The following is a 10,647-nucleotide window of genomic DNA, read 5'->3' on the forward strand; positions in this document are numbered from 1 at the left end:
CAGTTATAGAACTGGGTTAAGTTGGATTTTCTTCATTTATATTTCAACCAAAACAATATATATCATAACAGACCAAATGCAAAAATAGATTTGAGAATACGGCTGTCTTCAAAGTCAGATATGAAAGATATTTACAAAAATATATAAAACAATGCCACTCTTGTAACCAAATTATTTTTCAGAAAAATAAGTTATGCATGTTAACATGTAATGAATTTAAGAGTTTTTAATGAACAAATAAATACTTGTAAAATTCCCTTAAAATTTTAATACTGCTTATTTTCTCATTTTTAATGAGTAAATTAGTTGTTTCTGATGCAGTAAATAGATAGCTATTTTGATGTCAACTTAACCTGGTTCTTGGAGTGGTGTGAGCATTTACCCTTCAGAAAATAGGACTTCATTTATTGTTTTGTTTATCATCCAAACTTGAGAGTGATGGGGAAAATGTTAATAATGCAGATTAAGCTTAAGTATGTATTCTGTGTAAATCTCCCCCCCCCCCCCCCCCCCCCCCCCCCCCCCCCGCCCTTGCTGGCTGTTTTTGCCAGCATATCCTTGGCTATAACCCACATAAACAAAAGCTCTTTGAGACCCTCAAAACATTTCCAGAGTATTATAAAAAGGGGTCCTGAGAACCAAAAGTTTGAAAACCACTAAAGAAAGTGATTTGACCTTATGGTCCTCCCTGAAAGGATCGCAGGGATTCCCAGGGGTCGTCAGACCATACTTTGAGAACCTCTGTTTAGAGTTACCTGGGGCTTTGAGGTTATTTTGTCCACTATCCACCCAGCTAGTAAGTTGCAAAGATAATGTTCATCCCCCTATCTCAGTTTGTCACCAGTGAAGACTGTAAAAATACCTTGTAACTACATTGACAATCCTGAGGAATTGGATTTCCAGTGACTATGGAAGAGAATGTCACCTCCAGGAATATCACCCCAAATATGTCTCTCTCTGTCTCCCTGTCTCTCTGTCTCTGTCTCTCTGTCTCTGTCTCTCTGTCTCTGTCTCTGTCTCTCTGTCTATCTCTGTCCCTCTCTGTCTCTGTCTCTGTCTCTCTGTGTCTCTGTCTCTGTCTCTGTCTCTCTGTCTCTGTCTCTGTCTGTCTCTGTCTGTCTGTCTGTCTGTCTGTCTGTCTGTCTGTCTCTTCTTTCTCTCCCTGCCCCTCCCCCCTCTCATTTCAAGGCAGCTTGGTGGTACAGTGTATAATGTGCACTCAGCTTGGAATCAGGAAGATTCAATTTCCTGAGTTCAAGTCTGGCCTCAGGTTCTTACTAGCTGTGTGATCCAGGACAAACTACTTAACCCTGGTTGCCTCAGTTTCCTCATCTATAAAATGAGCTGGAGAAGGAAATGGCAAAAAAAAAATTGCCAAGAAAACTCAAAATGGGGTCATAGATTGTTGGAAACGACTGAAATGGCTCAAAGACAACATCTATCTCTATCAGTGGTAGGAGTTCTTGGATTGAGAAATTCAGATCTTGGGGCACTAGCCAACTGGATGACCTAAATTTGAATTGAGGGTCCCAGCTCCTAATGTTGCATAGAGTGCTGACTATTCTCTCTTTGTTGATCAGTGTGTGGCAGGGCTTTTCTTTTTCCTCCATGGCACATGTACATTCTCTAATGTTTCCTTAGGAGGAGTGATAGAGGATGAAAGTCTGGAGACTTGGGGTGAGGGCTGAGGTAAGGGTAAGAAAAGAGAGCCCAGGGCAACATTTGGGGTGATATTTCTGAATGACCTTCCCAGGATTGTCAATGTAGTTGCAGGATAGCTTTATAATCTTCACTGGAGGCAACCTGAGATCGTGGGATGAACATCATCTTTGCAGCTAACTACCTGGGTGATACTGGACCTTAAAGCCCCAGGTACCTCTAAAGCAGAGGTTCTCAGAGTGGGGTCCTGGGGGTCCCCAGAGGGATCAAAACTATTTTCATAAAAATACTGAGATGTCATTTGTCCATTAAATCCTTGCTTTATTAGGCCTCAGGGGTTCTGGTTAAAACAAATGCCTGGGTTCCTGACTTCTAGAAAATTGATAGTTTAGGAAACAGGACAATCAAGAGCTTTATTGTTGTTTGATGCAGTAAGGAGACCAGGTATATACATGCATATATGTATGTAGACATGTGTATACATATATACACTTTGTATATAGAAATATGTATTCACATATACCATGTAGGACATATCTATTATATATCATGTGTTTTGTATGCATGTATATACAAATATATATATTATAAAATATATACTCACATACTTATATATTGTGTATAATATATATTTATTTTATATATAAATATATATTTTTATATTTACTCATATTTCTATATTATATATAATGTATATTTATATATACACATTCATATTTATATATCACATATATATGCATATATGCAACATGGCACTCTATATGTAGCATTTGTGTGTGGGTATATATCCATACACATAATGGCACTATCTATCTATCAATCTATCTATCTGTCTGTCTGTCTGTCTATCCATCCATCCATCCATCTATCTATCTATCTATCTATCTATCTATCTATCTATCTATCTATCTATCTATCTATCTATCTATCTATCTCTATCTATCTATCTATCTATCTATCTATCTATCTATCTATCTATCTATCTATCTATCTATTGTGTATGCAGTATATATGTGCTGTGACAATATAAGCAAACAGTGGTTTGACTCCAAATGTAATAAACTTACCCTGGACAGAGGGTGAGGGTGAGGGAGACATGTTGGGGGCAGAATATGGTCAAAGTTTGGGTTCAGGTGGAGATTCTATATTTTAAAGATGAGCTTGGTCAAAAACAGTTTATTGATGCCTGATTTAGAAGACAGTTTTCCTAATCAGATACAGATGTGATAGGAAAGTTCTCAGGATCTCTAATCTTTATCAGGCTTTGATGGAGTTTGAGTAAAGGGACTTTATTATCTTGACCACAAACTAGTGGGAGAGTCTAGCCTTAATTAAAGTAGCAAAAGGAGAATCACTCAAGGTTGCCTGTTGTAGGTCAAGGTTTCATCCCATCAAAAATGGCAAGCTTTATCCTTCTGATACAGAATTAATAGCAGAAATATATAACTGTCTATTTTGCCTATATATTTCAATGGGTATTAAGACTACTTAGTCTAAGTGACTCTATATTAAAGCCTTATCATTATAATATGACATCAAAAATAATTAAATGATAATCTCTAATGCTACAAACATTTTAATCATCACATTATTTTTCCCTTGAAGATCTGAATTTGAATTCAGGCTCTGATGTTAACTTTGTGACCATGTAAATTTCTCTGAAATATAGTAAAATAGTGTTAATATTGGCTGAAATACCCACTTTCCAAGATTGTTCTGAGGAAGAAAGGAAGGACCTTCATGCTCATGCGTGGTCATTTCCAAGGTTATGCTTCTAGGGAGCAACATGAGGCCATTAAAGAAAATAGTCTTAGCCTAGGACTGAAGCTGGACTTTCATAGAATCAGAGCATTTTAAAGTTGGAAGGAACTTTAGATAGAGTAATCAAATTCCCTCATTTTACACACGTGGAAACTGAAGCCAAGACAAGTTAAGTGACTAAATTTTTGGTATGTCTTTATTCTGGAAGTCTAAGCTCTGGCATTCCTCAGCCCCCCACAAAAGTTAAATGGATATGCTTTCCACTATACAATTGAAGGTCTAGAAAAAAAATATGTTGTCCATCTTTGTTTTGGAAGAGGACTATTGACATCATGAGGGTGATGTCTTGACTTGCTTGTGGATTGGAGTAAAGTGAGACAGAGATGCACAAAGTTGTCAGCTTCACTTTCTCTTCTATAGTCATTGAAAATCCAATGGCAAGACAAAGGTCAAGATGACTGGCAATGGCCCAGGATGCAGTAGATGGCCTTGGCATCTTTGATGTCTGATCAATCTCTAAGTGCTCTACAGTGCCTGCTTCAGCCACCTTCATGGCCATTAGAATGATTGTTCTCATTCTACATTCTGCCTGGAGGAAGTCTTTGTATGCTTGGGGTAGACATCACCTCTGACTCTCCAATGGGCTGTCAGTTAACCTCAACATGGTTTTGCCCATTTTTTGGAGACGATTTTGCTGGGGGGTGGCTGCTGCACATGCTCCAACTTCTTGGAACCAAAGGTGAGCCCTGTTGAAAGATGGAGACCAAAGATGGAAGAGCAGCCCTGAAAAGGGCTCAGCAAGCCCTCACACTAGAGGTGCTAGTCCTCCCAGCACACTCCTTTATACTCCAAAAGAAATATATCATGCATTTAAAAAGTCCTCAGGATTAGCTTGTGTGCTCCCAATTACCATCCCTCTTCTCCAAAGCAGTAGGCTAATATGATCGATTACAGGAAGACTGGACATACTCCAGGGACAACCTTCGTCTATAGTATTCAGGACAGCCAGGTGCCCCTTTTTTCAAAGCTCCTACAGTTTGATTGAAGCCATAGTGTACGATTAGACCCTTAGACTACTGACTCCTCAGGTCTGCATATCTGGACTCATGGTGCCCTCTTGTGGTATTTGGGGAAGGAAGATTCTGACTTGAGAATTCATAGTACCAGAAACTTCAGATTTGCAAAGTTGTAAGGAATTTGAGTGTCCATTTAGTAAGTAATGGTAATATCGAGTATTTATGTAGTGTTTTTAGGTTTGCAAAGCTCTGTGCATTTATCATCTCAGTGGATACATTTAGTCTAACTGTAAAAAAAAATCTCTCTAAAACATTCTTAAAAAGCAGTCGTCCAGTTGTTTCTGGAGGACCCCTATGAGAAAAAACTCCCTACTTATGAACAGACCATTCCACTTTTGGCCAGCTTCAATAGAAGGACCAGAAATTAAGACTATCTCAAAAGACCAAGCTATGTCCATTGATGCAATGTATTTTTTTAAATCATAAAGCAAAGAAAATAGCGATTGGGTAAAAACTTATTTCAAAGCAAGATTATAGTAATTTTTATATCAACCTTCTATTAATTATAAGAAAGTTTTTTTCCTTTGTCAAACCTAAATCAGCCTCTTTGCAATATTTAGTCATTGCTGAGTATCTCTAGACCTACTTTTGATGTAAGGGTGGTAATTTACATTACTATAGCTCTAAAGCTTACAAAACCCCTTTCCTCTACAGAGAGGGTAGGATAAGTATTTTACCCATTTTACCAATGGGGAAACTGAAACTCAGATATTCTATAGTTCAAAGTTGCCCAGCTAGTAAATTCCAGAGTCAGAATTCAAGTCCATTTTTTTTCAATTAGTGCTATTTACCTCAAATCCAATGCTTTTTTTCAAACACACTGCTATCTTATCTACCACTAGAGGTAAAAGGTGCTGAGTCTATTAAGGTGTCCTGGAATTTCCAAGAAATTGATGGTGTGTATATAAGCTCTGTTCTGTGGATGAGAGAATACATAGGTAAGGGTTCTGGTTCAAACCAACACTGATTTACACATAACTCTAGAGTTTGTGTGTGTGTGTGTGTGTGTGTGTGTGTGTGTGTGTACATGTTCACACATACTTGTGCACGTGTAAAAACTCCATTAAATTCTTATCCAATCTAAAAAAATAGATCATAAATTTGGGGAATTGAAAGGAACCTTAGAGATAATTTAATCCAATTCTCTCATCTTACAGATGAGGAAACTGAGGAGAGTTTGACTGATGATCAGCCTCATGCAACTTGTTAGTGGCAGATTCAAAGGTTAAGGTCCAGGACCTCTGATTTCCCAGTCATAGGATCATCATCAAGCAAGTACTAATATAACAATTTTCATAACTACAACTTAAACAAACATCATTGTTATCATACTATTATCCCAACCACATCTTTAGAACTTGATGTGTGGACAAGTCACTTGACACTGTTTACCTTAGTTCCCTTGTTGGTAAAATGATCTGGAGAAGGAAATGGCCAACCATTTCAGTATCTTTGCCAAGAAAACCCCAGATGGAGTCACAAAAGTCTGACACCACTGAAAAATGACTGAACAACAAAGAATTTGATGCTTTATAAAATACAATTGGAGGTTCCATCCTTGCATAACTAAGTCATCAAATCATTAAACATACATTGGGCACCTATTATGTATCAAGTATTGAGTGATGCAGTGGAGATACAAAGGAAGGCAAAAGACAGTCTTTGCTCTCAAAAAGCTCAGTTTAATGGAGGAAACAACAAGCAAACAATTATATACAAACAAGCTGTAGATAGGATACCTGCAATATCCTCTGGAGGTGTTAAACTCAAACTGATCCATACAGGCTACACAGTGAATTAGAAAACCACAAATTAACTTTATCTAAAATTTCTAGCATAAAACTCCGTTGCCTATTACATTTCTCCAGTGAGCCTTTAACATCATCATCACCACTACTACCACCACTATCATAACTATCACCATCATTACCATCCCCATCCCCATCACTATCATCACCACCATCATCTCCATTACCATATCACCATCATCACCACCACCACCACCATCATCTCCATCCCTATCATCACCATCACCACCACTAACACCATCAACATCCCCATCCCCATCGCCATCATCACCACTCTCATCAAAATCACCATATTCACCTCATCATCACCATCGTTATCCTAGAATCATTTTCTAAGTTACATGATTAGGGGGCCCTATTATAAATAAGAGGGATCTGTACATATGAATCTTTCCTTTCTCTGAATTTCAGTGACCACTTAGATTCAGTAACTTCTGCTTTATACTGTTTGATAACTGTTTCACATTCTAACTTTGTCTTGTCAACTATTCAAAGGTGAAACAATGCCTTTTGGGTTGGGGACAGTGCCTGGTAACCAGCATATCAGGCTCAATCACCACTCACTGAACTGCACAGAACATCCTAGTTTTAACTACTTTTCATCTTTCCCTGTTTTTTTCCCCAGCTCCCAAACTTTAAGACATACTAGTTGTGTGACCCTAGGTAAGATCATAGCTATAGAGCTAGGAGGGACCTTAAAGGACCTCTAGTGAAAGAGTTCTTAACCTTTTTTTTTGCCATGGAGCTTTTTGGCAATTTGGGGAAGCTTATGTACTCCTCCTCAAAATAATATTTGTAGATGCATAAAATAAAATATATGGGATAAAGGAAATCAACTATATTGAAATAATTATAAAAACTTAAAAAATGAACAGATCCCAGATTATGAATATCATCTGTAATCTAATTGTTCCATTTTATTTATTGTTATTGTTCAGTTGTTTATTCAATCATATCTGACTCTTCATGACCCCATTTTTTTTCAAAGACACTGGAGTGGTTTGCTATTTTCTTTTCTAGTTCACTTTATAGATGAAGAAACTGAGGCAAACATGGTTAAGTGATTTGCCCAGGATCACACAGCTAGTATCTGAAGCCAGATTTGAACTCTAGAAGATGAGTCTTCCTGACTCCAGGTCCAGCACTCTTTCCATTGAGGCACATAGCTGTCCCCATTTTACAGAGGAAGAAACTGAGAACCAAAGAGCTTTATCATAGTCATATTAGTAGTAAGTGATCCTTTGACTTCAACTTTTGTGCTCTTTCCAGTGAACCATACTGCTTCCTCAGGCATTTTCACTTTTTAATAAATGGGGATAATACTTATAACTTTTACCTACTTCACAGAATGGTTGTGAGGAAACAAGTTTGCAAACTATACAAGTATGAGTTGACGCTGCTGCTGCTCCTATGAATGGGAACTCAGTCCTGGGTTCTAATTCTGTCTCCATCACTAACTAGCTATGTAACCTTGAGCAAGTCATTTCCCTTTCTGGGTCTCAAATTACTCTTCTATAAAATGAGGGGGCTAGATTAAGTGCTCTCTAAGGTCCCTTTCAATACCTGCATCCAAGGATGCTGCAAACTTCTTTTAGCTGAATAGCTCAGAACAAATCCTTATGCTTACTGGCAAATCATGCAGCCTCAGCCAGAACTTGTGGTTGTGGTCATGCTGGTCAGATGTCCAATCTTATAACATGTGGCCTGTTATTACAAAACCTCAGAGTTGGAAAGGACCTTTGAGATCATCTGGTCCAGTGTTATTATGTTCCTGCAATATGCTCAAGCAATCCTTGTATCAAGGATTTTTCTGATTGGCCAGGTTCTAGCTTTGGGGAGTCCCTAAAATCCCTCCCAGCCAATCATCTCTGTTTCCCCTTTTCTGATGCATAAGTAGGCCCCTAAGTGTTGTAGAGGATAGAATGCTGAACAGGGATGAAGACAGATTTAAAACCCCTCTTAGACTCTTATTACCTCTGGGCAAGTTCCAATCTCAGTTTCCCCTTCTGTAAAATGAGGATAACAATGACTGTAGTGTTTATATCACAGATTACTATTATTTTTGGTGAGGATCAAAAGGGATAATATATGTAAAGAGCTTTGTAAACTACTAAGCACTGTATAAACGTAATTAAATAGGAACCCAGGACATAGAAATTCTACCTAAAAAATATGTCACAGGTCCTAGAATGACCCTTCCAAAGAGTTTCCTGCCTTTTGGATTTGGACATTTTTTCCTTGGTAGATCTGTCCCCACCACCCCCATTTCTTCCCTCCAAGGGATCCTCTTACCTACTGCAAAACTTGGCAGGTTCTTCCTAGTCTGTTCCTGGACTCTGGCATTAGAACTGGCACGTGGGTGACCTCTTTGAAGGGTTGATACTCCTCAGTTTCTAGAACCTTCCTGAAACCTTTGGGCCGGGGAAGCTTGCAGGGACCCTTCCCTCTTCCCTGGCTCAGCCTCTGTAGGTCTCCCCACCCCACTCCCCACCCCCACTGTTCAGGGCCACTTCTGGCTCAGACATTCTAAGGGAGAAGGACCCGAGCGCAGAGAGTGTAGTCACATGTGGACTCGTGAAAAGCCTGAGAACACATCAGAGCAGGAGAGCTTGGAGGGAGATGCAGATTTATGCTCCTGTATGTTCTGGATGCCTTCTTGCACCTGGATGCTACTCTTAGGAAGTCCTAGTGGAGACTGGAATCACCCAGGGCAGGCTGGGAGGACTGAGCCGTTGGATGCTGTGCAGGTAGGGCAGGAGGGAGTGGGGTACCTTGTAGAGAGCCAGAGGTTCAGGAAAGGGTTCTTGTACCCTATATTATGTGTATGGGGTCACAGGGGAATTTTGCTTCCCCATTCCTTTTTTTTTTTCTTTTTAAACCTTTACCTTCCTCTTAGAACTAATACTATGGTAGGCAGCTGGGTGGCTCAATGGATTAAGAGCCAAACCTAGAGACAGGAGGTCCTGGGTTCAAATGTGGCTTCAGATACTTCCTGGTTATGTGACCCTGGGCAAGTCACTTAATCCTCACTGCTTATCCCTTACTGCTTTTCTGCCTTGGAACTAATATATGGTATTAATTCTTTCTATTTTAACCTTTACTTTCCATCTTAGAAACAGTATTATGGGGAGCAGCTAAGTGACTCATGGGTTAAGAGCCAGGCCTAGAGATAGGAGGTTCTGGGTTCAAATCTGGATTCAGACACTTCCTAGCTGTGTGACCCTGAGCAAGTCACTTAACCCCCATGGCTTAGTCTTTACTGCATTTCTGCCTTGGAACCAATACACAGTACTGATTCTAAGATGGAAGGTAGGGGTTTAAAAAAACAAAACTATATATCAGTTCCAAAGCAGAAGAGTGGTAAGGGCTAGGCAATGGGGGTCAAGTGACTTGCCCAGGGTCACACAGCTGGGAGGTGTCTGAGGCCAGATTTGAACCCAGGACCTCTTGCAAGGAAGACTATTTCAATACTTTGAAGGTCCTTGGCATCCTTGGCGTGAATAGTCACTCTACCAAACCTACCTTCCACAGACAGATCCATGAATTGTGGAGACTGAACAGCTCATCGGCTTGTGGGCAGTCTTGAGGGTGCGCCTCTGAATTTATCAACACTGGGCTTTGAGAAGCAGCCTTCCGGGCTGCTGCCCAGTCTACATGGAGGGCTTCTCAGATGAGAAGAGCCTGCCTGAGCTTGTGTTCTGCTGGCTGAGGCTGCCAGAGTGCCCAGACACAAGGGCAATTCTAAGGCTTGACGCTCTCCTCTCCTTCTTTTCCCATCACGAGCCGGTCCCCTCTTTATTTGCCCCTCGCTGCAGAGGAGTTCCTTGTCACCAGAGCCCTGTATGTCCCCAGGTCCAGGGACACAGCGAGGAGGTGCAGGCAGGCGGTGGAACAATCGGAGAGCTTGCGAAGAGAAGGAAGGAAAGAATATGCATTCTCCTCTCAAAACCATGCAGACCAGAGGAGGCTCACAACTGAGTGACTTGCTTCAGGTGATACGATTAATGGCTGAGGCCAGACTAAAAGCTACCAGTGAGAAATGTATCCAAATCCCATTAGAGTTTGGTTGTTTTTCAGGGATATAACTGACCTTTTGTGACTCCATTTGGGATTTTCTTGGCAGATATTGGAGGGGTTTGTCCTATCCTACTCCGGCTCATTTTACAGACAAGGAAACTAAGTCAAACAGCATGAAATGACTTGCTCAGCGTCACATAGCTAGGAAATGTCTGAGGCCAGATTTGAACCCAGGAAGATGAGTCTCCTGACTCCCTCCACCTTAGAATCATTACTATGTATTGGTTCTAAGACAGAAGAGCAGCAAGGGCCAGGCAATGGGGGTT

This window comes from Monodelphis domestica, chromosome 4, assembly GCF_027887165.1.
Source record: "Monodelphis domestica isolate mMonDom1 chromosome 4, mMonDom1.pri, whole genome shotgun sequence".
NCBI classification, from domain to species: domain Eukaryota; kingdom Metazoa; phylum Chordata; class Mammalia; order Didelphimorphia; family Didelphidae; genus Monodelphis; species Monodelphis domestica.